The sequence below is a fragment of the Podarcis filfolensis genome, assembly GCF_964270895.1.
Source record: "Podarcis filfolensis genome assembly, chromosome: 2".
NCBI classification, from domain to species: domain Eukaryota; kingdom Metazoa; phylum Chordata; class Lepidosauria; order Squamata; family Lacertidae; genus Podarcis; species Podarcis filfolensis.
The window spans coordinates 37,716,417-37,741,907 of NC_139605.1; the positions used below are offsets into that span (position 1 = coordinate 37,716,417).

Sequence of the window (25,491 nt, forward strand, 5' to 3'; positions counted from 1 at the left end):
CAGAAATGATTACCTATGGAGAGTGTGCTGCACAAGCTGCTTTTTATTCTAGCTCAACTAGTACTTCAGCCCCATAAGAACATTTGTTACCATAGCTTTTAGATACATGAACCCATTGTTATGCAAACAAGGCAGCACTTACTTTTTTTAAAAAAACACTATTGTTTTATTAGACCTTTACCCAGGGCTAACATTCCGGAGTTTGCCACTGAGTTAGGGACAGTGTGCACAGAGAATGTCATATAAAACAGACTCCATACCACAAAGGAATGCAATAATTTTCCTCTCCAAAGCAGATTCTGCTCCATCAAAACAAAAACAAAAAACTTAAACCTAAGTGAATCCCTACCTTTATTAAATTTACAAGTTTAATTAAGTTTTTGAACACAGAGACAAATTTTCAAAAGAACTGTGCAGCTAGTTCAATGTGTCCAAGGGGTTTTTTAGTCCTGTGTTTCGCAAACAGCAGCCCTCTCGATGAATGATGAAACTGAAGGGAAACTCATAAGCAGTTTGAGATATGGCATGGTTATTACTATTAAGAAGGGTATGTGTGCATGAGTGTAAAGTCTCAGTGGGTGTACCCAAACTTATGGGCTTAGACAACGTCTTTGCGAGTAACCAGCCAGAATTTGCAAGTAAGCCAAGTCCATGAGCAGAATATATAACTGTTTTACCGCAACCTGCTGCTCCATTTGGTCTGAGAATGATGCTCATGCAGAGGAAGGGAACATTAAGTAAAAGGAGTTGCATAATGCAACTTAAAAAAACCCAACATTGATAGCTGCTGGGACTGGCTCTCTAGCGCAACCTAGTGGTTAAGACTCTTGCTCATTCATCCAGGGTGAGTCACTGTTTCATGTAAATAAATAGTTTGCCAGACCTCAAACTGCCCTGTGATACATAGATCAGCAGACTGACTGCATCCTGTTGCTGTTCTTTGAAGGGGAAGGGGACTGGTAAGTGTCTATATATACTTATATTCATGGCTGTCAACAAGTAATGCCAAGAAATCATAGAAAAAGCTTACAATATCTACATACTATCTGAGGCCACACGCACATATGCACACGCCAACTTTGCAAATACTAACTTGGATTATGTTATATAATCCAAGAAAAACAAAGTGTATTTCAGCACAGGAATGGCAGCAGGAAATTTTATACTGAGCTCGTACACTGATTTGCTCTATGGCCTTGGAGAAATCTCTTACAGTGCAATCCTAAGCATATTTACTCTGAAGTAAGTCCCATGTAGTTCAAAGAGAGAGAAAGGACTTACTCTCTAGTAAGTGTACCTGTGATTGCAGTGCTAATTACTCTTCATCAACTTCTATTTCTAAAATGAGGGCAATAGCAGTTACCTACTTGTTCACATGAAACCCAGCAATTTTGTCAAACTGCAAATTCAAGTCAGAGGTTGTTGCCTATTAATACTACGACGACAACAACAATAACTACTACTACTAACAGCAGCATTTCTAGTTTGGCCCAAATCGCTTGCTCTCTCAACCACTAGTTTGTAAATTTGAAACAATAGGAACCCCACTTCACAAAGTTGGTAAGAATATATGCAAAACAAAACACTGATCCAGAATGGGATGATCTGTGCACATGTTCTGATCACAGATCACCTTAACTATACACAGGAGTAAGAAGAGGCTCTGCTAGAAGAGGCCCACCCTATAATAATAATAATAATAATAATAATAATAATAATAATAATGCTGAGTATTTATCACTACATGACAGTAGCTTATTTTCTGCAAGCAGTTTTACTGTCCTATGAGCAGATGGTGAACATTTGGAATTCTGGAACATTTGAGCTGCACTGCTAATATTTCGCTATTTTCATTAACGAGCATTAATAACACTTACATGAAGAAGAGTCTCTCCAGAATGGATTTTCTCTTCCTGTTTCAGAAAAAGAAAAAATAAAATAAAATAAACAAAAACAAAACAAAACAAAAAATAAGATGCTAATGGAGGGGAAAATATGGACATAATCCTGCCAGATATGAATGCCACATGTGTGTTTAAGAACTCCAGATAACAACAGAGTCTGCACTACCAGGCAACTGTTCCTCCTTTAATCTTTCATACGTGCCAGCTTTTAAAAAATGAAATTCTGGCAAACTGTCTCAAAAGTCAAACTTAAGATCCAGAAAAATTAAGTTCCTGCAGCAAGACAGGAAGGCTTATCACTTTCCCTGGGATTTGTGCATCATTGTCTAGGATCTCCATTGTTTACAGCCTTTTTCTAACACCGAAAGGTCCTCTGTGGCCTACAATGAAAAGCTGGAAAACAGCTTAGGAACAACACCAGGTAAGTTTGTCCAGTTAGCCCAGTATTATACACTCTTGACTTGCAGTGGCTCTTCAAAGTCTCAGGAAGAAGTATTTTTCAGAACCTTCTACCTAGTCCTTTTTAATCTAGAGATGCCGGGTCTGAGCCTCATACCTTCTGCTTCCAAAGCATGTGCTCTACCAATGAACTCTATTTCTGGCTTTGAGGCACAAGAAGTGTTTCTGGATCTCTTCTTGCCAGAGATCTAGTCTGCAAATAGGTACAGGGATCAGTAGAACTCTGTAACGGTTCTCAACTACCTAGTTAGATCCTGCAAAGCAAATACCCTCTTTGGGTCCTATAGCGGATTCTGCTGGCATAGGGCAGGGAGCTGGCTCAAGTATGAGAGGGTGGACTGGAAGGCAGAGAGAATGAGATCAGAAACTGAAGAGTACCAAGGCATCAAATTTCTCCCCAAGTCTGCAGTTTTGTCCTAAAGTCTGCAGTTTTGACAGGCCTCTACTACATTGTTCTTCTAATGCCCACATTCTGGTAGCAGCCTGAAGTCTTATCTATAAGCAAGATTTAAAATAATCTGTGCTAAGGAATTTGTGCAGTTTGGCAAGAGATGGGGAAGAAGTAGAGATAGTAACAAAGTGTATTTCGTGTCCTGACAGTCTCTAACTGAAAATAAGCTGCCTAGGTGTATTCTATTAAAATAGCTAAACACCTCTTCTGTACTTACCAAGGCAGGATGTGGTGTATTGAGTCACTTCTGCAAGTGCACACCAAACATTTAAAGCACATCTGTCCAAAGAATCCTGGGAATTGTAGTTTACCCTACACAGAGCACAATTCTTGACATCCTTAACAAATACCTCCAGGATTACCAGGATTATTTGGGGGTAGAGGAGAATTTGCTTTAAATGTTTGGAGTATACACAACATCAGGCTGAAGTGTAGTTTCAATGCTATAGTCAAACTATTGTGTACTTAAGCATGGCTTGGATATAGGCTGAGGTTTGGATATAAACCTGGGTTTCATTAAGTCTAAAGGCAGTCCTAATATAGAAAACAAATTCCTCCAGCTGCAACTGGAGTTAACTACTATAAAATTTGCTGTGCATGCCAGGCTAAAGCTAAAGTAATTCATACAGGGGGCTAGAAGCTACTTGTCCATTAAAAATACACTTTGTTTCTGCTAGGCAAGGGGATATATGTGGGAATGTGCAGTTACTCTACATTCAGTTTCAACAGTTTAACAGGTCTATTAAACTTGGCAGTGTGTATAAAACTGAAAAAAATTCAGAACAATTTGAATACAATGGTATATCACAAAGCCACAGAGCTGGGCTTCTCATTCTGTGGACCTTGAAACATTGTAGCTCTTGGTGTTATTTTTATCTTTCTATAACTTGCTTTAGGTGGAAAATATTTTTAAGTCTAAGCTACAGCAAGCTCTTAGAACTTGAACCTCTGCAACATCTGGAATAACTTTCTGAATTAACAATAATTAAATAAAATGATAATGGTGGTGGGGTGGTGATGATATTGTTAAAACTAAAAGTAGTTGCATTAGTAATAACAATAAAATTAAAAAATAATAATGATATAAATAATAATTTAAAAGAATCAATTCAGCATTGGAAAAAAACAGTATTATTAGTTCCTCTGGTTGAACAAGCCAACTTGCTCTTAAAAGGAAAGTCACAAGTCAATGATAAAATATAATTAATATTCAAACCCCAATTTATTCAGAGATACAGTACAGGACACATCTTGAATGAGAATAGATGGCACTGTTTTTCAGACATTTCATTCCCCTCAAGAAATCATTTTTAAATATTTGACATTTATAAGTACCACTGTAATTTAAAACAAATAGATTTAACATGATTTAAACAAGCTCCAGTAAGTTCAATAAGGCTCCCAGCCCATTGAAGAGACTGGCATACCTGTGCATTGTCTCTTATGAGTACTGGGACAGTTGCACATCTTACACAATGGCAAATGAAAGTTTCACACCATACACATATGAGTTGGAGACCTTGGCACTGGTGTATATGTTTTTGAAAAGTGATTATTTGTAAAGCAGCCCTTAACAGTAGAAAGTGCTTTTATCTGGGATTAGACAACAGCCTCTGCTTGAAACGTTAAGAGTATTGTTAGGGACAGGGCACACATGCAGTGCTTCTATGAAGCAAAAGTCTTGAGGCAAGCTGCATCTACAAAGCAAGCTCACATTCACAGCTGCACTAGCAAAGCAAAGTTAATTTTGTAAGGATGCAGAGACGGGGAAGAAGTATATAGAGAAGGCTGCCCTAAACTATATATGAACAGGCTTTAACTTGCCACAAGGAAAAAAATAATCAATCCCTGCTAGAATCATGTTTGAGCCTGAAGACAAAAGCAGAAAATAATGGGACAAAACTGAAATGCACCAGGAGGGGGTGCCCAGAAGTATATAATCGTGATTATTACTACTGCTACATATAAAGTACTTTGTACTGCAGACAGACCTAATTGTCCTTTGAGTTACTTCTATGAGCAAAGCAACCAATAAATATTATTAATAAGAGCAGTGCAGTAGTAGATATTTGCTTCTGGCCTTTAAGCCCTGCTTAACTAAGGAATACTTACATATCTGATGGAAAGGAAGCTGGTTAGCAGAGCTGGAGCATCCTGCTGCCATGGCACTTTTGTGTAGCTTTGCCTTGCTAGCTTTGCCTTGCTAGAACTTTCACGGCCCCCACCCTATAGTCAGCTTTCATTTTCCCCCCATCTAAAAACTGTTATAAATGCTGAGGATGCTTGTTCATTGGTTGATGAGACTTACAACAATGGGAACAAAAAGACCATATAGAAAGAAACAGAGGCAGGCTAAGTAGATAAATGTAAGGCAAAAATATGAAACAATGAAGCTAAATGAGTGGATCAAGCCGTGTCGGATTTCTAGCTCCTTTCTTCGGCCTTTCCTCCTCAGTCACTAGGGAGCTAGAGCTTTTACCTCTGCCCACTGCCTCGCCTTTATCCTTACCTCATGTCTCTCCCTACTTCACCTTCCTCTGGGCAGCCTGTCCCTGTTCCAATGTTAGCTACAGGTGGGAGGGTAGCGGGGAAAGAATGCCCTTGTGACATCAGCAGCCATTGTCTCAGGCTTCTCTCCTCTGTTCCTTAGGTGTGCAAAGAAATCTGAGTTGAGGGCAGGCTGCTGATGCCACAAAAGAACTGTTCTTCCCCCTTAAGCAGGGACACTTCCTGCTCTCCTGCCTAGTTATTAGAGGAATAGGGCATTTAGGTGGCGCTGTCTCCCAGCTCAAGATCACAAGTTCCCCAAGCACAGTCTTTAGCCTTCCCCAGCTCAGTTTTCTGAAGAGAAGTTGTTCAGGAGGAGGTTTGAGCAGAAGGAGGGACTCCTTCTCAGGACACTAGTCCCGCTCCCCAAATCTCTTGCCTCCTCCACTGAAATGGTTCAAAGGAAGGAAGGGGAGTGGGGAGAACCAAGCATATGTTTACAGAAACGTTAGTGCTTATATGCTTATCATCATACTACACGTGACATTTGCAGGATGCAGATGGCTTTACATGACCTTGTTTTCACAATCCTGTAACTACTTTGAGTTTATTGATTAAAAATACTTTAGTGGTCCTTTTGACTCCTATCGTCTTCTCCCACAACTTAACTTGCCTTCATATTCCCTCCTCTCCTTCTTCTGTCCTGTCTCTCTTTATATATATATATTTGTGTGTGTGTGTGTGTGTGTGTGTGTGTGTGTGCCTTTTCTATGGTAGCAGGGTAGCAAGAGGGGCATTCTATATGGGGAAGATAAGTACTAGTGTAGGCTTGTTTTGGGTTATCACATGCTATATAATAAACAACATATAACATTCTTTCAAGAGCAAGAACAACAAGGTTCCTTCCTTTCTCTCCAACCATTCTTACCATATGCAACAGGATTCTGAAATATTTGGATCTGAACATCCAAATGCTCCACATCCCCTCTACCATTCCACCACCATTTCACCATTTGTGTCAAGCACAGTATCTTATCTCACTACTTCAGCACTTAAGTCATGTGATCATCAGACGATATCAAAGACTAGCAGCATCTTGAACCATTTCCATAGAACAGTTTCTTTTCACATTAATTTACAAACATTTACCAAAACAACGCTAGCCACTTCCAGCACTCTGTAATGGAAAAGTGTCTTGTCCTACTGAGATGTCCTGAATTTATGGTTTAGTAAATTATATACAAGATTAAACTCAGATCTGTATCACAAGATATTTCATAACCTCTTTCCTCCCCAGGGCACAATAGCAATATGATGCCTGTCTATGCCACATCATTATTTTCTTGAAGATCAATTACTTCACAGAGTCATTTACACTACCACACTGAAAACAAAAATGTATTTTTTATTCTGTTGGATATGACAAATAGAATTTTGATACAGATATTAGAAAGGTTTGTTGCTGACTTGAGGGATGGCCACACAATCCCACTGATACATGTGGGGAGCTGATTGTAGACATTAAAACAGTTGTGTGGAGCCCCAATTCCACAGATGCATTTCAACAGCACCCCTACTGCTGTGTCTTAATTGGGCCTCACTTTGTAAAAGATGTGCCACATGCACAGAGAAGCAGCAAACATAACAGTGATGATGCCTTCAAGCAAGTACAGAACATTTTCACAACATGATGCTGCTCAGACAAGTAATCCAATCCATGTATTCCAAGGGAAGGAAATCACTTCCCTCCCACCACGTTCACCAGCCTGGAAGTGGGGGAAATCCTTCCCATTCCCAAGTGTAATGATCAATTAGAACACTGACAGGCAACCTTTAAGCACAAAGTGTGAGACAGTGCAACACTAGCATACCTTTCAAGACATAGGCTACTTCCAGGGTTCGGGGTGATTTTGGCTCCTTTCAATAGTCAAACCTAATAGTTCTCTATTGGACAGTGTTCTCGAAGCTACTAACATGAGTTTGACCAAACTGCGGGAGGCAGTGGAAGACAGGAGTGCCTAGCATGCTCTGATCCATGGGGTCACGAAGAGTCAAACATGACTAAACAACAACAATAGCTCTCTGGCTATTGTCCAGAAATGCCACAAACTCTGACACTCGGTGCAACCATGCCACAATTTGGCCACCCACTTATGAGCATGAATGCCTATCCTGACATTCTAACATGTAGGCTCTACTCAACAAAAGGCTTCTAGTTACACTTTTCTAGATACAGCAGTTTTAAATGCCTCAAAAAATCTTGGGAGGCAGAATGAAGGCTATATATATCCCACTTTCCCCCTCCACAAAAGGAGGTGCTCAAACCGGCTTTCACAAACAGAAATGCAAAACATAAAAATAACAATAATCCAATAATTAAAACACATGATCAAACTAAAAACTGCACCAAAAAACAAAGCACAAAACCACATCACTCACAATACTACATTTTATAATGCCCTTATTTCCCACCACAGAGCAAACAACAGCATAGGATGTGTGCTTTTGACTGAAGCATGGTGCAGTAGGAAAAGGGGTGAATAGACTTCCCAAGTGCTGCTTGACCAATCCAATTGGCAGCCTCACTTCAGTTACATTACAGTAGAAAATAAAACATCAAAAGTTCCAATCACACAGCTCCAAAGTCATGCGTAGTTTTGCCCTCAGTACCCTGTGGGCCATATTTGAGAAGTCACTGTGGGACTGGAAAACCTTTACTGAAATAACCCTGAAAGAGAGGCTTATAGTTCACCCAAGCCCTAATGAAGCAACAAGATTCTGACAGGTCTATACCACATTCACCTATTTTTAGTATTCTCATCAGGCATTTCTTCATTTCCCCCATTAATCAGTTATCAGACATAAGTCTCAGTCCATTCTCCCCTTCCCATAAGAAAAGAGGAACAGAAGAAATTCTAATGATATTTTATTCCATCATGGCAAAAAAACAATACCTAAATGATATCATCACATTGCACTCAGTTACTCCACTGTAAATTAGCCTTTGGAGAGTTGCTTCAGCTTTACACCAAAATCTCCTGCTTATATCTCTTTAACCAAAGCTGCTCATTTTATGATCAGCTCAAAGACCAAGACTTCCGGCCATTTGTTCACTTACTAATGCTCTAATATTCTATAGGCCTCATCCTGGAATTACACAGTTCTATCCAATGCAATTAAGAGATTTCTGAAGATAATTCTGTCTAAGTTTGCATACTAGAGCCCATCCATGATATAGCCCAGGGGGAAAAGCAACAACCTATTCCCCCCACCCATTACCATTCTGTAACAATGTCTTTGCTGGTCCAATCTCACATACTGCCCCCTACAGGATGGGATGTTATTTGCCACACTTGCTTTTGCAAGCTGCCAAAGGTTATGTCATTCTTGGGTGCAAGTGCTATACAGAGATTAGTGCAGAGGAAAGTGGGAAAGGAAAATGAAAGACCTTGGGGGAGAGGGTAGAAGGTGACTGGAGGGCAGAGGGAGGCGTGAAAAGCAAAAGGGAGTGACAGATTAAAAAAAGAAGAGAGATCAATATTGGGAAGATTAAAGGAGAAAGGTAAAATTGAAAACAGAGAGAAGCAGACCACCACAGCAAACATATAATTTCCCCCTCTGAACAGTACGTTCACCTTCAGCATTTGCCTTAAGTAAATGACATTGTTATTACAGTAGATGACTAGCTCATCTCCGGTACAAAGTAAAATCCATCCCTACTGTAAAAGATCAGTTTCCAAGCAATGTCTTCCAGGAAAATACTCCCACCACATTCCAAAGTCAAATGGTGCTAGAGAGATTATTTGTTTATTCAAATATAAATCTAGACATACAGAACCATTTGCCAAGGACACAGAGGTCTGGCCTAGACTGGGCTATATTTCCCTCCCCTCAAACACTGTGTATGAATAACCCCACATTTTTAATAAGCTCATTCACTAAAAACAAAATATCCTTTTAAAAAATAAGAGATTTCAAAATCTTAGCCAGCAGCAACTCCAAATTACATAGCCTGTTAACATGACAAACCTATTTGGTTCTTTCAGCCCAACCCTTAAGACAGTCTTTAACACAGAGGAACAAGAAAGTACAGTGGATACCAAAAGAGCCCATTAAGCACAACTGACTTTTCTTGGCACACTTTCTTAATGCCTTTCCTGATACGGTTAAAAATTAGTCACTATGAATGTTTTTTTTAAAAAGAATAAGCAAAGCTCTATATCCACATTGGGAAGAGCTACAAGGACGTTCAAGATTTCAAAACAGACAGCTCTGTTTCTTCACCATCACACCTGGCTCTTCATTTCACAGTATATATTACTTACTTTTAGAACACTAAAGACAGTAAGCTTAAGGAATGAATACTTAGAAATAAGGTCTGTATTAAAGATAATGGTCTTTTCTCACAAAAGCATTCAGCATTAGGCAGCAGCAGTAATAAGAATGTCTAGTTCAGACATTCACCTTGGTAAAACGCAGGTTGTATAGGTAATGAACACTCTGTTCTCCTCTAAACAAAACAGTATAAAAAGAGAAGCATATCCTCAATTGGCCATCTGCTGATCTTTACACGTATGCAAAGTGCCTTCCTCCTCATGCTCTTATATGGAAATTTAGATGGTGCTGCCTCAAAAGTCTGTATCCTTCCCTTTTGTTAAACGATCACACACAGAGATGAATATTCATCACCTTAGTGCTGCCTTCTGATCCCAGGAACAGCGGTGGAAATCCAGAATCACTTTATTGACACTGAAGTGTGCTGGAGATTCGGTTCTTGCCAGCAAACTTTCAAAGAGTATCACAATCCCTTTCCTTTCACCACTCCAAACCCAAAAAAATGAATGAACGAGTGCACAAGAGGGCAACGACAGTCCAGTTAAAGATGTACTAACACCAACAGTGTAGCAATGCTAGCGCTTGCCTTTTCTGGTAGATTTTTAGTAGCAGAGAACAGCGCTGCTTAAATATAATTTAATCGCACACTGAACGGAAGAGAAAGGGAGTGAGGAGGGCCAAGCACATGCTCATCAGACATACAAAGGCAGAAAACGCACTAAAACCAGAAGGAAAGCGTTAGCCGCACCAGCAGACAATTCCACTTAGCTGCTATCTGTTATTTAAAAGTTAACACAAGGTGTCGGAGGGCGGCGGTGGGGAAGAGAGGTAACTGCTGAGAGACCCCATACAGCCAAACCAGAAAGGTGCACATGCATGCACGTTTTAAAGGGGAGGGGGGACACCAGACAAAAGGAAAACCGCCATGCGCTCGCTCACTCCCTCGCTCTCAAAAAAAAAAAAAAGCACAGAAGCAATGCATCCTAAAAGTAAATAGCAAAGGACAAATACAAATCTCTAAGGAAGGGGGGAAAGGGTGGGGGTCGGATAAGGGAAGGTAGGTGGGTGGGTGGGCTTCTCAGCCTACGGTGAAACCTGGCCAAAAAAATCCCCGACCCCCTGATGCCAGGATTTCTTGCTTCCCACCTTGGCTGAGGGATGCCCCTTAGAAGAAGGAAGAAGCGTTTCTTTTCTTCAGAGTAGCTCCCCGTTTTCCAGTAAATGACAAGAGGCGATCCATATGCCTCCGACTCCCTTTGTTCCTAAACGCTACGAGGGAGAGCGGAAAAGAGAGGGAAGGAGAGCGAGGAAGAAAGGAAGAAAAGGGAGCCACCGACAGAGAGAAAGAAGAGCCGCGAAGGCTGGGCTTAGGTCCTTCCCTGTGTACCTTTGCTCTCCCAATATATATGTAATAATATATATCTATATCAAAAATCCCTCGGAAAAGAGCCTCGGGTACCTGTAGCAGCGGCACCCCTCTGACCAGATATCTGTCCAGAGCCTTAGCTGCCCGTGGGTCTGTCCCGTGTGTCCCGGGGAGAGTGCCAAGGCGGACTAACAGGGCTGCGAAGGAGGAAACGGTAATTTATAAGCGCTTTCTTCCTGACCTCTCGTGTCTGTTGTCTAATGAGCGAGCGCCGAGCATCACCCATCCTGCTGAGTGGAAAAACACCAGCTCGGCCTCGTCTTTGGCGGGGGAGGCGGGGAGAGGGAGGAGGGGGGAGCGGGAAGGAGGGGCCATCTTTCCGTCAGTCCCTTTCGACACACACGGGGGGGGGGGCCGGCGGGGAGAGGGAGGAGGGGAGGCTCGGCTGGCAGGCGGCCCGGAGGGCTGCGCGAGGCGGGGAAGGGCCGCCACAGGCGCGGGGAGGAGGAGGTGGGAGCAGCTGCCTGGCCGGGAAAGAGAGCCAGCAGCTCCGGGCGTGTGCCAAGGAGGCGGGAAAGTCGCGCCTTTATTCCCCCCCCCCTACTCCTATTCCCCCCCTCTCCACCCGCACCCCCCGGCGGGTGAGAGAAAAGGAGAAACAGCGCGCGCGCGCTCGACAGGAAAATGGGGGGGGGGGCAGATTAACCGTCGAGACTGCCGTTGTGAGGGCGCTGCAGAAGGGGGCTTCCTCCCTCCCGCCCTCTTTCCCCCTCCTCAGGCTGTGAGGAGGCGCACCAACGCTATAATTTCGACTCCCCATGGTCTACAACGCGAGGGTTTCTGCCTCCCCCCCCCCCCCCGCTTCCCAATCCCAGTTTAGAGAGAAGGAGGAGCGGGGTAAACAGAAGAAGAAGAGGGCGCCATTTCGCAAACGGTCGCAAAATCCCGGTTTGCCGCCGGGCGTCGGTTGCCTCAGTGCGGAGCGGCCGCCCCAACGCAGCTCCCCCATTGGCTGCGCTGGGCGCGCGCCCGCTCTCAAACACGTGTTCGCTGCCTTTCTTGCTTCGGTGGGGGTGTAGGCTTGAAGCACCGATATGTGTGGGGTGTGGGTCTGAGTGGGCTTCAGTGAACCCGCTCCAGTTATTATTATTAAATTTATATACTGCCCTTTATCCGAAGATCCGAGGGCGATGTACAACATTAAAAACATAATTTGCATTGCATAATAATAAAAGACAATAAAACAATAAGGGGGGGAATCTTAATAACATCCCCCCCACATATTTAAAATGCCATAGACCAGAGGTTCCCAATTAGCTAAGTACGGGAGACCCTGATTTTTAAAAGCCAAGCCATGGGCCCCATACTTTTGAAAATGTTATCTCTAAGGTGGTAGTTTTGTTATTTGAATGGTAACATGGATCCCCAGGGTGGGTTACATGTACCTCCTGGGGTCTGCGGACCACCAGTTGGGAACCACTGCCATATATTGTTTAATGGCCAAAGGCCTGGATAAAGAATGTTTTTGCCTGGCACCTAAATACCAGAACATATAATGATGGCTCCAGGTGAGCTTCTCTAGGGAGAGCATTCCACAGATAATTCCAATGCTATAAAATGAATTGTATGCAAAATGAGTATGTGTTTTAAGTGCATTTTTTTCTGGGGAGAGGATCTGTAGCTTTCATCTGATTCTCAAAGGGGCATGTGACTCCTACCCCACCCCCACCCCATGTTAAGAACCAGTGGTCTAAAGTGTATGTCCAATAGTAGTGAGTTGACGTGTATAGTTGAAGGAAACTGGATGGCCACCAACTTGGGTGGTTTAGACAAATAACTGGAGGATAAGGCTATCAACAACTTGCCATGATGGCTATGTTTCACCCGTGTTAAAGGCCTCTAAAGACCAGTTGCGCAAGTAGGGAGAGTGCAGTTGTGCTCATGCCCTAGCTGGCATCCTACGGGCGTAGGGTTGGCCGCTATGAGAACAGGAAACTGCACTAGATGGACCTTTGGTCTGATCCAACAGTTCTCTAATTATGTTTCTTGCATGCTAGTTCCTTTTTAGCTGTTGTAAGACCTTGGTGGGCAAGTCACTCTCTCTTCACTTATCTTACCTTACAGGATTATTGTGGGATTGAAACTTGCTCATTGGAGGACAGAGAAATCACAAATAATAAATCTGTTTTAAAGTCTTGCAAATAAGTCACTTGAAACTACAAGATTTAATTTGAGATGATCCTGTTCTAAGAATTTTAAGGTCATATATAAAAAAATTAAATGTTCATAACTGTATATATAAACCACATGCCTGAAACCCCACAGATTAGGTCCTGAACAAACTGACCTCAAATTCTCTGCAAAGTCAAAGTGGGAAACCTCCCCATTGTCTCTTTCCTCACAAATCTTGTCTTAAGGGCACATTCAAGATACGAACAGGCTGTGAGCCTGTGACCTAGATTCAGGAATTAAGTAGTTATAATAACAAAAGAGTGCCCAAAACCCAGATAATGCAATCAGGTAACTTGCCAGACAGGAGATAACACACTCAGATTTCTGTTGTAGACCGCCTTTTCTGTGATGTAGGTATGATGTATTTGGGGGGTGGTCTTGGGCTACACCGCTTCTGTGGTGTATGTATGATGTTTCTGGGGATGGTCTTGGACTCCAGGGCGGGCAATTTAAAATATTAAGTAGTTATAATAACAAAAGAGTAAAGGCGGGCACACCTTTGTTCTGGGTCCTCCTCTCGCCTGCGTGTGGGGGAGCACCCTGTTGCAACAGCTTCAATAAAAATCAGGCTTACTAGCTGCTTTGCTTCTCAATATTCTCTGGTTGGTCTCTGTTATTTTCTCCTACCGATAGAGAACCTACAAAAGGACTCTATATGGGCTCTTGGGTACCCCATAAAGGAAAGGGAGCAGTTTTTTTCTTATATCAATCCCAACCTTGGTTCCTATTTTCAATACCATGGCTCGGTCCTGCAGCATGTGATTTGTTTATTTTTTAATTGCCGTTCATATGCCCAACCAAATATTCATATATTTTTATTAAAAAATTATTGAAGCATAATGACCATTACTGACAGCCCAAAAGTACAGTAGCAGGTTATTACATCATGCCATAGTAGCACACCAATATATATTTCTTGAGCTGACATGAATGATTGTTGGGCACTGGAATCTGAAGCATAAAAAAATAAAATCCTACCACATAACATTGAAGCATTCTGGGTCCTCTATCCCTCTGGAGACCTGAAATTTATGTGTTCTTTTTCCCTCCAATAACCAAAGTTCATAAGTTTTTATGCCACAAAGATAAATGGCAATTTTTCAAAGTTTTCCATTGCTGGCTTATTGGAATCCTATCAGCAGCTAGCATCCATGTCAAAAGTTCTTCAGAGCAACACACTTTTCTGTTATCAAGACTTCAATAATGACAGTTGTGAGGAAGCCTGAACAGGTGATATAATTATTTTAGATGTTTCATGACAGACTTGAGACCAGAGTAATGAAACCCAAGAGCATTCCCACTAAAGATGGGAAAATATCCTTCAGAGGCCGCATCCCCACCAACAGGCAGAAGCTTTGCTAGGTGCACACTAAAGTGCACACACATCTGGGATGACAGCTTCTGGGGAAGAGGGTGTGCAGGCATGGACCTGACATCAGTTCAAATGAATCATTGTTTGAGATCACCCCCCTATATCAGCCCTTTCATCCTCACTCAGTGATGTAAGGGACATCTGGTAATTTTGTTGAGATCAGGCCAATAAAGGGGGGGGGCATCAGTGCCCTGTACCTTTACTTAGAAGACTTTGCCAGTAGGTGAGTGTGACAAAATGGGAAGGACAGAGAGATGCAGTCCGCCACAGATGCAAATGTGGAACACAAAAATAGGGAAGCAGCCTTCTTCAGAAAAATGAAAGTGCAAAGCTACCACAATAAACACAAAGGCAAACAGAGAAAGCTGAATTTTCTGATAGAACACAGAATGCTGAGGAGTAGATGCACTTCTCCAGAGATTACAATAATAAAAGCTTGCAGACCTTTGCTTGAAAAACTCCACTTCAGCTCTTTACAAAGGGATGGTCCCAGCGCTTGGATTAAGGGAGACGTATTTTCCACAGAATCCCCTTAATATTTATATCAGCCGCCTTAACTACTGTTTTTAGAAGGTTGTGTGTGTGAATGAGAGTGATAAATTGGCTAAAGCAGGAGTGAACCAGGGATTGGATCTTGTCAATGGTATTAGCTTCATTCTCCCCTGCCCCCCACAATAACCTCGGCACTGAGCAACCATCAAAAATAAATAAACGATGTAACCAGACAAATCAGAAATCATCTCTGTTTAGGTGATGGATATGGTCAGAAAGAAAGCAGTCGAGATCAAATCATTAGGATTTCAATCTTGCTGAAAGATGAAGAAAACGACAGCCGAAATGATCAGGGGGTTGTAGCAAACTCCCCTGAACATCACACTGTGATCAGAGGCTTACCTAGACAGCTTTCAAATGGTAGACAAGTGAATGAAGGACTTTGTTTATTTTTGATAGAATGATTCTTATTTAATAGAATTTACATACCACTTAATCACTAAAGCCTCTAGGTGTATGCTAACTCCAGGATCGGAGATCCTGTGTCTGAATACCAGCAGCTGAGGAATATTAGTGAGAGATAGTTATTGCCCTCGTGTCCTGCATGTGGTCTGATGTAATGGTTAGGATATTGGGCTAGGAGTCGAGAGACCAAGGCTGAAATTCCCACTTGACCATGAAGCTCACTGGGTGACCCTGAGCCAGTCACTGCTCTCAGCCTGACCTACCTAACAGAGTTGTTGTGAAATAAGGAGGGGGAAGAACCATGTGACCACGTTGAGCTCCTTGAGAAAAGGGTGAAATATAAATGCAATAGATAGATGGATAGTCCTTAAGATCTCTTAACCCTTTGCTCTGGCCTTGGAGATGGCTGCAGCCCTGCAAGAGGCAGATATGATTGCACTGAAAAGGCATCACGGCATGCAGGAATTTTGCTGCGTTGAAAAGGCACAGATCTTACACACACACACACACACACACACACACACACACACACCTTAACTTTGATTCAGTTCTCTTGTTTCATTGAATTCAACATGTAGATGTAAAAAACAATCAGGCTACTTTGGGGCACCAGTGCATAAGAGGAAACAAAGATGTTTTGGAATCAAGAGTGCATAATAAACAGTACCTGGAACTGAGTAAAGTAATAATAATAGTAATAATCAATCTTGTATGGCACAAGATTGGGTACTGGTAGTCCTTGTTTTGTTAAACAGAATCACACAGCGGAGTCCTTCAGGATGATAATATGAGTGTCGACTTACATTATAGGGCTCCCATGCTAAAAATTCATGTTCATGAGTACACTGGTCCAAATCAATAAGGCCGAGAACACTAAAGTGCTTCCAATTGGACCGTGTCCCATTAATATTTGCACCCTTAAATACCGCAAAGTAGTTTAGGAGTAATTACCAGTAATTCCTACTGGGTTGTGCTTGCTTTACAATTCGCCCATCAGGTTCTTTTGACCTGCAAGGCTGGAGCATTGACACACATTTCCCAAGAATGTCAGATTACACCATGGGGAAGCACCTCCTACATGACTGGGCATATGTGGAAAAGGGGCCTGAGTTTCCCTGAAATGTATAAATATGTTGAGTGGTCCCAGGGCCGGACCTACTGTTAAGCAGAGTGAAGCTGTTTCTTCAGGCAGCAGGTGCATTGTTTTTGCTGCAAGAGACTTACTTGATTTTAAGTTGGTGCCTAGGACCTGGTGTGAGATGTAAGGGTTGTTGAAGTGATTGGGAACAAAGACCATAGTGCTATAAAATTCGATATATATGTAAATGGACAATTCCAAACCCTGCATAGAATCCCAACACGGTCACATTTGACTTCAAAAGAGGAAACTTCCCAAAAAGGAGGGAATTGGTAAAAAGGAAGTTGAAAGGGAAAGCCACAAAGGCCACATCTGCAAAATACTTGGGGGCTGCTTAAAACCACAATATTAGAAGCTCAGCTAGATGGTATACCACATGTCAAGAAAGGCACCACTAGGGCCAAGAGGATGCCCACTTGATTAATAAGGAGAGTCAAAGAATCTATTACAGTAGTACCTCGGGTTAAGTACTTAATTCGTTCCAGAGGTCCGTTCTTAATCTGAAACTGTTCTTAACCTGAAGCACTATTTCTGGGTTAGCGGAGTCTGTAACCTGAAGTGTATGTAACCTGAAGCGTATGTAACCCGAGGTACCACTGTAGTAGCTTTTCCTTTAGAAAACTGACGTTTTGTCCAAATGAGAAGACCAAAAAGGAACACAAACTATGGCAAAAGGGAGCCAAAAGGGAGGATAAGGAGATTGAAGGAAAACAGAATGAATTCTTTGTATTTGTTTTCACAGCAGAAGATACAGGGCCAGAATTTACTGTCACCAAAAGTGAGTTGGGAGAACTGAGCCAAATAGTGAAGATAAGAGATGAGGTTCTAGGCCAAGGGTGAAGAGCCTCTGGTCCACGTGCCTATTTTCACCTGCCATGGGGTCCAGTTGGGATCACAAGGCCATTTTCCTGAAACAATGTCCACCTGTCAATCAGCTGATGTCTCTCCCACAGGGAACTGGGCTAGACAAGCTTTTGGTCTGGTCCAGCAGCTCATCCTCTGGGAAATATTCCTCTAGAGTAGATTGAGCCCATTGAGTGAGCCAAAGCAGCTCCTTTCCTATGTGATCGGTTTTGATAGTTGTGCTCACTTTGTTGATACCATTATGGATTTCCAATCACATGGACCCTGCTCTTCTAACAGATTATCAAAGTAAGCAGCTGACTGGATTCTGTTGAAAACAGCAGTAAAAACAAGTCAAATACTATGAGCAGCAAGATAAAAAGCAAATATGCCTTAAAGCATGTCAGTATAAAGAGCCCATTGAAATAAAAGTTTTCACTTCCTGCCAAAAAGCAGATAAAAATGGGACTAGGCAGAACCACAATAGAGAAAACACTGCCTTTGCTGCCCCTTATTAAATCAGTCACCTAGATTTCTGTTTTTGGTCAGAATGTGAAATGTTAGTAAATAAAAGGTAGGATTTATTTGGGGTAGTGTGGGGAGTCTGTACCTCTTGAATATTCACTAAGCAAAAGGGTGTGTGTGGAATGTAGTAAACACTTATCTTGGTGGAATCTAGCCACACAAGGCAAAAACAGAGTTTGTTGCAGGGATTACATTCCTATGGAGTCGGTTTAGGTGTTGAGCTACCCCCAGTTACAACAAAGTGGTCTGTGTGAAAAGGCTTCCAGCTGACTGAGGTTTTTGCACCATAGGAATGTTCTTCGAAAGGTTATCCTAGGTCAGCGCAACTGCATGGTGGGAGAAGGCCACCAATCCTCCCCAAATTTAAGCCTCCCCCATCAAAAAAAGTGTTTTGTTACACCTTGGAAATTTCAACTGATTGACTCGAAGGACTTAATGTTTTCAAGGGTAAGTATAGAAAAGTCACCTACAGCTGTGTTCTGAATAGTTTTTGTTAATTTCCAAATGCAGTTATTTATAGGTTATCATAAAAATATGGACCACTTGGAAGCTTGCCTAATGTGTTAATGAACTTAGATTTTTTAAGGACAAGGGCTTTCGCCTGAGGGAACAAATTGTGGCAATGCACTGAATTGTGGGATGCATTGAATTCAGCTTGGCAAACAGGGCTTTGCAGAGCAATGTGACACAGTTAACTCTTGCATAGTTACGCCTTCTAGCTTCACTTTGAAATAATAGCCCCTCCCTCCTTGCCTGCCATCCTACAAACACACATACAAATCTGGAAAGGAAGGACATCCATTTGATGAAATGGGCTCTGACTTATAAAAAATTATGGTATATTACAGTAGTTGTTGTTTTGTGCTGTAATTTATGGCTATCCGTATAGAATTTAATAAATTGCCTTTACTACAATGACATCTACAGCAGCATACATTTTGTGCGTAAAACGTCCCAAGATCAACACCCAGATACTATTATTAAATTATTATTATTTCATCTCTATACCACTTTATATTTTCAAGAAAAAAACCTCAAAGTGGTTTACAACCTACATTAAAACATCAAATAAAACAATCCAGAATAAAACATTGCTGAAGAAAGTCAAATACCTGTATAAAGTATGCATTCAAAGCAACATACTTCACAGGAAACTAAAAATTTTATCTTAAAGATATCAAAATAAAACATTACAAAGGAGGTCAACTACAGAATGCACAGCAAACTTAGCAAAAAAAATTCAAAAGAAAATAAAACATTACTACTGGAGCTCCAATAAAGTGCACATTTAAAACAGCATAATTAGAATAAATTAGGATAAAATATCACCATAAGCACAGAATATATCTGGTGCTGTTGCTGCCAGTCCTGCGCATGATGACTCATGGCAGGCTGCAGCTGTGGAAGCTCAGGCTCAATGACCTGGGTCTGCACTAAGAGACAGCCAAGGTGGTCTCTGACTTCCTCAGTAGCCTCAGCTTTTGCAGCTGGAGTCAGTCAGGGCCCTGGCCTCCCAGGCCAGGTGGAAAAAGGCCTGCAAGGCAGGCGGCAGGTCTTCCAGGACTCACAGCCCAGATTGCGTACAGAAAGATTATTTTCTGGAACCTTAAAGGTAAAGGGACCCCTGACCATTAGGTCTAGCCGTGGCCAACTCTGGGGTTGCGGCGTTCATCTCACTTTATTGGCCGAGGGAGCCGGCGTACAGCTTCTGGGTCATGTGGCCAGGATGACTAAGCCGCTTCTGGTGAACCAGAGCAGCGCACGGAAACACCGTTTACCATCCCGCCGGAGCGGTACCTATTTATCTACTTGCATTTTGATGTGCTTTCGAACTGCTAGGTTGGCAGGAGCAGGGACCAAGCAACAGGAGCTCACCCTGTCTCAGGGATTTGAACCACTGGCCTTCTGATTGGCGAGTCCTAGGCTCTTTGGTTTAACCCACAGCACCACCCACGTCCCCTCTGGAATCTTAGAGAGCCACTAAGTCAGTATAGGTAGCATGGAGTTGGATGGACTAATGGTCTTCCTTCCATATAAACCGACTACCTGATTTCCTTATTCTATATGAATCTCCATAAGTATGGATTGCAGACAGAGCCATCTGGAAGTGCCCGTTATGCTTTCATCTTTAAAATAATGCATGCTTTCTTAACTGCTTTGTTAGGCTAAGGTAGAATTGCTTTTGCAAAGTGGTTTGTGCCCGTGGGCTGTTGCTCTAACATTACAAAAAATCTAAATCAGCAAATGCCATGATCCAGTGGGCACTAGTTACGTCTGTCACACTGGAATCAGTGGAGCTAAATTCAGGTCTATCTGTACATGTCTTTCCATGCAACTGAAGAAGGGCTGTTTACTGTTGCAGATTAAATGGTTGCATTGAATTGCCCTCTTCTTTGTGGAGAAGACAGGTTGCTAATAAACACCCCCTATTGCCTTGCCTTAAGTGAGGAGAAATGCAGGATGCCGCCTTTGAAAAAGGCACTCTGCCGGCCAGTTAGAACAGAAGGAGTCATATCCTGTCCTAGAGCCATCCAGCAGTGTGGCAGCATTAAAACGTCAGTGCTAATTTATTCCCAGAAATCCTTTTATGGAAATGGGTTTCCATGAAAACTAGAATAAACTCTGCTGTTCTGGAGTTAGGCATTTGTTTTGTGTTGTGTGCATGTTTATTAACTGAATGTTCCATCCGTGGTTGTTGTTGTTGTTGTTGTTGTTCCCTTTTTTAAAAATCAAGTCTTCCTTCCTCTAGGCGCCTGCTGGGTTGCTTAACAAAAGGCTTGAGAGCATTTTTGCTACGTCTGCAGCACCTGCGGTTCAAAGATGTACCTGCCTGGTGAGAAATGGCTTTTTGGAACAAAGGTGCCAGGCCTCCATTAATTCTTTTCACCAAGCTTATGCCCTGCTTTTCCTAATTTTCCTGTATTTTCCATGACTACCAAGGTCACACTAGTTATATCTCCCCTCCAGGTTATAAAACTAATCACAGGACTCTGAAGTGGAAGGAAGAATTGCATATGCGGAAGGAGGATTTCGTAAGAGGCGGGTCAGCTGCGGTCCCCTCGTCTCCTGCAAAGGCAGCTGCTTGCGTGGGAGAGCATGGCTGCTGCTGTACGAAGTATTAAGTACCTTATATTTTGTAAAATGGCATTTTAAGACGTGACGGCTCTCAAATGACAGGCGTCCCTTTTTGAAAACATGTTGGGAATGCGGAATCGGTTGCATTGGTGAGAGCTGCTCCCTGCTCTTTCTCACTTCACTTTCAGAATGTGCCTTTTTATTTATTTATTCCTGCTTCTAGGAGGTGCTTGTGGTTGCTTATCTTAAATACAAAATACCGACAACAATAGCAGAAATCTGCAAATCCAGTAAATGCTCCACACATCATCAGACCTGAACTGGAGAGAGACATACAGGCGCAACCCAGGCTGCCTTTGACAACTGCAGTGGTTTTTCCACTTCCTTTAAAAAGAAAAGAAGAAGACGAAAGACCAGCTGAGATGTTCACAGCACAAACGATACAGTGGTACCTTGGGTTAAGAACTTAATTCGTTCTGGAGGTCTGTTCTTAACCTGAAACTGTTCTTAACCTGAGATACCACTTTAGCTAATGGGGCCTCCCGCTGCCACCGCACGATTTCTGTTCTCATCCTGAAGCAAAGTTCTTTACCCGAGGTACTATTTCTGGGTTAGCAGCGTCTGTAACGTGAAGCATCTGTAACCCGAGGTACCACTGTACTGTGATATGTCATTCCATAGCTTTAGGGCTATAGTTGTAAAAGGCCTGTCCCTTGCTGCCTATGACCTAGCTTATTATGAAAAGTGGAAAGGCAATGCAGGGTCTTAGACCATCTGAACAAGTTGGGTGTTCAGTTGGGATACATCTTTATCTCACCAGGAAGGAGGAGATTAACCTTACTGCCTCTGAACATAACAATAAAATCCTCAAATGGAAGGACAGGGGGAAGAAGTGCTCCACGTGCCTCCCTTAAGTTAAGAGAGGTAGGCTTCTACAGTTAACTAGGGGGAAGGGCCTTCCTAACAGTGGCACCCAAAATACAGAATACAGACTTCTGTGAGGGCCATGTAGTACTCTCCCTGTTGACCACTTTGAAGCTCCTTAAGGCTTACCTTATTATAACTTGTTCTATTTGGCCAGGTCTTCAGGCAGTAGATTTTTGTCTTCTATGCTTCAATTTCTGCTTCATAGACATGATAAAATTTCAGCAGACTACATTGATATTTTAAGAGGGGTGTGTGTGTGTGTGTGTGTGTGTGTGTGTGTGTGTGTGTGTTACTATTCTGTACACAATAGTTTAGATAATGGTGGGGAACCTGTGGCCCTTCAGATATTACTGGAATCCAGATACTATCAGTCCTAGACAGCATCGACAACTATCAGGAATAGTGGGAGGGCCACAGTCTCCCCGTCCCTGGCCTACAGCTTCTGACATACTTGTCCTCCTTTCAGTTTTCCTAATCTTCTAAAGCCATGTAATCCAGGGCCATCAGCACACCTTAAAGCAAATTCCATAAATGAACCATGCTTTGTTTGAATAAATATTTGGGTCTGTCCTGAATCTGCTGCTGACAAAATCTGGATGGCCAAAGTTTCCTCATCATTTGTTTTAGACAAATGATTTAATAAGCCATCTTGTGCACATAATATTATTGAGTGAAATAACATAAATATACAACGTTTACACAATATAAATAAATAAATGATACCGGGTTAGTTATGACTCCTTCCCTTGGCACCTCTACAAATACTGTAACACCAGACAATCACCTGTGTAGGGGTGGGGAGCCTCTGGTCCTCCAGGTGTTTTTGGACAGAAGCCCCAGGTAGCATGGACTACTGTCAGGAATAATGGGTGGGCCACACTTTCCCTGCAGCTTTGGATAGATTTATCCTCCATTCAGTTTTCCAAATTTCCTTTCAAAGCTATCTAATCCAGGACTATCAGCACATCTTGTAGCAAATTCCATAAATGAATGGTGCTTTGTTTGAAGAAAAGCTTTATTTAGGTCAGTCCTGAACCTGCTGCCCAACAATTTTGTTGGGTGACTCCCGGTTCTAGTAATATGGGGAAGGGGAGAGAAGATTATCACAATTTGCTTTCTCCATACCGTGTATATCTTTATCAACTTATATATCCTTGACTGAATATGCCGTTCCATTCTCATCCAGTCACCCCCTTTCAGGATATATCTGCTGACCCGTTAGCTGTCCCTACAACACTGAGCTGTGGACTTGTGAACTAATCAAACTCCCAGAAACCACAAAGGAGCAATTGCCATGGTAATCCCTGGTGGGCCCAATGACGGACCAGTGATCATGACTGGTGGCACAGTCCACAAGAATGACTGCCACGTATAATAACTGCACTAAACCAGATTCCTATCTGGGTGAGACTTTAATTCAGCTATCTGGCCAGTAACCAACAGTTGTAGTGAGCAACGGTGAACTTTAATCTGTCACATTCACCGCTGCCTGTTGAGCTGATGATGAAGCTATCCTGAAAGCATGCTTTATACGTGCAAATGTCTTATCTCCAAGAATGAGAAAAGAGCAGCAGCGATTCCTTGAAATCAATTAAAGCTTTGCCAGTGGGCTTCAGGCTGCACCCATACTGCATACCAGCCAGTCAGGGGTATGCAAAAGATTTGGACAAATTCCAAATCAGGAGCCAACATGGGATTTCTCCAAAGTACACAGAAACAAAGTGGGGATGTGAGACATTTCAAAATGGCTGCGGGCAGCGTGTCTGCGAAAATGACTTGCCATATAAGGAAAACACCAAGATGGGGTGAGAGGGGCAAGAATAGCTGTTGTGTGACTGACAGGTCTAGTTTCCAATCAGAGTGTGTGATTTTTACCAAGGCTCTCCAATCAAGGTGCTTATAACCTTGTTATTGTCTGCTCTATGCTTTGTTAAGTTATGATAGGGGTGCCTGCTTGGAAGTTGTTGAACATTCCTGAACAAGTCCTTCTGCCTCTGTTCTACATGCTCACACATCCACTCCTGTCAAATCAGCTTTAGAACATAAGAAGACCCCTGCTGGATCAGACCAAAGGCCTATCTAGTCCACCATCCTGTTCTCAGTGCCCAACTAGATTCCTGTGGGAAGTCCATTATCAGGACATGTGCAAAATATCCCTTAAACATCTTTATTAATATAACCATTTAATCAACAGAGGCTGCAACTAACCCGGGAAGGTACACATGACCCCTTCTACACACTGAATGAATGTGCAGAAGAGGCTGCCCAGAGCCACCACTCCAGACTGCACCCCCTCCACGACCCCGAATTAATGTCTGTTTGTTGTTCCTCAGAAGCAGTTCTTCCTAGCAGAGTTGCATCTGTGACAAATAACACTTATTAATATTGATACGGAAAATTCTGGAGTGAGGGACTACTCAACAGCGCAGCTCGTTGGGGTACAAGTCCCCTGCGGGTCCATGCGGTCACTAAAAGAAGGAAATTCCAGCCAAACCACGGTCAGTTTGGCTGGACCAGCAAAACAGCTGTCAGTAGGCCATGATATTTATTGTTGCGCATCAGGTCCCCACAGGAGTAAGGAACCCAGATCATGGGGCGACATTGACTTTTAAAACTTCCCACAATATCCCAGAATACAGTTCGTACAGCATCATTGATACATCATCTTTACATCACTGACATGTCACAAAAGGGGAGGGGTAGACAGGGGTTACACTAGTTCAACCTTGGCAAACATGTCCAGACAAGTCCTTGGTACGAGATTAGCATAGGCAAAACATGTCCAGGCACCTCTCAAGTACCCACCATCAAAGGACAATAGAGCTCCCTTTGCACATCCATAACCTGGGGCAAGTCCGGTGATGGGCTTTTGGAAACTAACAGCTCAGCATGTTGTCACCCCTGGGCACTTCCCTGGGTGGGGTGTGTGAACATGTCCTCACACTTGAGGGATCATAGCAGGAGGTGGCAGGGGAAAGAGTCCTTTTTCCAAGGGCAAAATGGCGCTGGAATGGAGGAAATTGGCAAAGGGATTTTATATGATTTATAAATCTAGGTATCTTCCCTGAGCTGTCAAGTCGAAAGGATACATTCAGGCATAATATCTGTAACATTTAACAACTTCAAAGATGTGTCCCCCCCGCTTTCATTTCCGTAACAATATACATTAGCTCTCTCCCATACCTTGGGAGAACTCTTTCCAAAGAACATCAAACTAATGCTTGTTGGAGTAACATGATGGGCAGTCAATGAGAGCAGACAAATGCAGGATTACACAGTCAGGTCACAATCATAAACACATTTAGCTGGGAGTAAGTTCTATGGAAAAAGGGACGCGGGTGGCGCTGTGGGTTAAACCACAGAGCCTAGGACTTGCCAGTCAGAAGGTTGGCGGTTCGAATCCCCGTGACGGGGTGAGCT

General features: G+C 42.6%; 1 protein-coding gene and 1 long non-coding RNA gene across 20 annotated transcripts in view; one reads left to right on the forward strand and one right to left on the reverse strand.

Annotated features, from left to right (window-relative positions):
- SLC6A6 (solute carrier family 6 member 6) overlaps positions 1–12,028 on the reverse strand; it is a 61,289-nt gene extending 49,261 nt beyond the window's left edge. For 2 of the 19 annotated variants that reach the window (XM_083602725.1, XM_083602720.1), the window contains exons 1-2: positions 4,927–10,408; positions 1,878–1,913 (exon numbers count right to left, since the gene is read on the reverse strand). The gene's annotated coding sequence lies outside the window, so the exon portion shown is untranslated. Of the gene's footprint in view, positions 1–1,877; positions 1,914–4,926; positions 10,409–10,782 lie in introns of those variants that run through there. The other 17 variants (XR_014545299.1, XM_083602717.1, XR_014545300.1 and 14 more) reach the window with 16 other exon arrangements.
- A 7,989-nt stretch (positions 12,029–20,017) lies between these two features.
- Positions 20,018–24,258, forward strand: LOC310758213. Its single transcript, XR_014545645.1, has 3 exons — positions 20,018–20,928; positions 21,037–21,293; positions 23,258–24,258. It is a non-coding gene; the product is annotated as an uncharacterized lncRNA (long non-coding RNA).
- Positions 24,259–25,491: the final 1,233 nt, after the last annotated feature.